Raw genomic sequence first — 1788 nt, 5'->3', positions numbered from 1 at the left:
GCAGGAAAGGTTTGGAATTAAATTACCTCTGGGATTGTGGGGAAAAGTAAAAGGCAAGGAAAAGCTCTTTGGAAAACAGTGCTGGCACTCCATGGAAATGAAATCCTGACTGCCAGGGTGCCACTCCTCACAGGCAGGAGTACTGTCGGTAACACTTGGATTTGACACAGCCTCTAACTGACAGAAGACCTGAAGTGTGAAATGGCCTTTGGAAGCTGCTCCTGCATCCTACTGCAGTCCGAGCAGCCAGCCCCACGAGGAACAACCTCCCGCTTCGCTCTCAGCTGCTGAGTTTAACTATACCAAGACCCTTCTTAAAATCTCCACTGTACACTGATTCAGAAAAATTCTTAATGATCCCTTAAAAGAGAAAAAAAAACCAGTCTTTAAACTGTCTGGTGTTTCAGAGGACAAAAAAAAGAAAATTATCTCGGGACTTGAGGAATCATCCCTCCTTGACAGAGTGTTATCAGAAGAGCAGCCTTCGACATCCTGTAACCCCCCTGTACCCTCAGAGGTCACCGCAGCACAGGGCACCTGACACAGGCCTGCTCTACTTCATCCCGCTCTGGAACAGGGCGAGTTTTTGAGGATTTTGGAAAGACGGACATTTACCACAGACACTACACCTCCCCTCGGACAGGAACGCTCTCTGCCAGGCCCCCACTCAGCAGAACGCCAGTGCCACCAGCAGGAACCCTGGTGCTCAGTCTGAAACGCTCTGGGACTCACACCGAGAACTCTTCTGGTTTGTCTCCCCTGGGCCGTTCTCTGGGGTTCAGCTACCCTGAAAGAGAATACTGCAGAGACATCACTTCCTGAAAGCAGAGCAAGAATGTGAAGCTTGACCAGCACACATAGCTCTGATGGGACTGTAGTCAAAGCTAATGAAGGCGGGGGAGGGGGTGAGAAAAATATATATATTGCTTATACAAAGCAATCTTTATTTTCAAGTGCTGCACTGCATAAAATGTGTCTGATTGACAGCCCTGGGCAAGGACACAGACCCCTCCATCCCCACCGCTTCACCACTCAGCACAGCGCGAAGGCGGGGGAGGGGGTGAGAAAAATATATATATTGCTTATACAAAGCAATCTTTATTTTCAAGTGCTGCACTGCATAAAATGTGTCTGATTGACAGCCCTGGGCAAGGACACAGACCCCTCCATCCCCACCGCTTCACCACTCAGCACAGCGCGCCCCAGCCGACAGTGTGTAACATCACTGAGACCAAAAGAAAAACCTGTTTGCAACCCAGGACTCATTTACCCTCGGCAGTAAGCAGTGTTCACCTAGAAAATCACCAAGAAAAAAACATTTCCTTTCCACATTCAAATGGAGACGAGATCAGGCACACGACAGGGCCGGCCTCGTGTGGAAGCTGCTCTTCACCTTCCTCACCTTGATTCAGAAATGCTCTTAAGGCTTTTAATAAGGACTCTCCTGCTCAGAACATCACAACTGCCTCTCCCAGAAGGCAAAACAGTGCAGAGAAAGAGGGCAGGGGCATCGAGTCATCGTCCTCCTGCAGGGACCATCCTCTGCTGACATCTTGCCACGAGATTCCAATTCATTTTACTAGCGATCTTCACCTTCCTCACCTTGATTCAGAAATGCTCTTAAGGCTTTTAATAAGGACTCTCCTGCTCAGAACATCACAACTGCCTCTCCCAGAAGGCAAAACAGTGCAGAGAAAGAGGGCAGGGGCATCGAGTCATCGTCCTCCTGCAGGGACCATCCTCTGCTGACATCTTGCCACGAGATTCCAATTCATTTTACTAGCGATA

This window comes from Buceros rhinoceros, unplaced genomic scaffold (assembly GCF_000710305.1).
Source record: "Buceros rhinoceros silvestris isolate BGI_N320 unplaced genomic scaffold, ASM71030v1 scaffold16315, whole genome shotgun sequence".
Lineage (NCBI taxonomy): Eukaryota > Metazoa > Chordata > Aves > Bucerotiformes > Bucerotidae > Buceros > Buceros rhinoceros.
Note: the sequence above shows the minus strand (reverse complement) of the source record.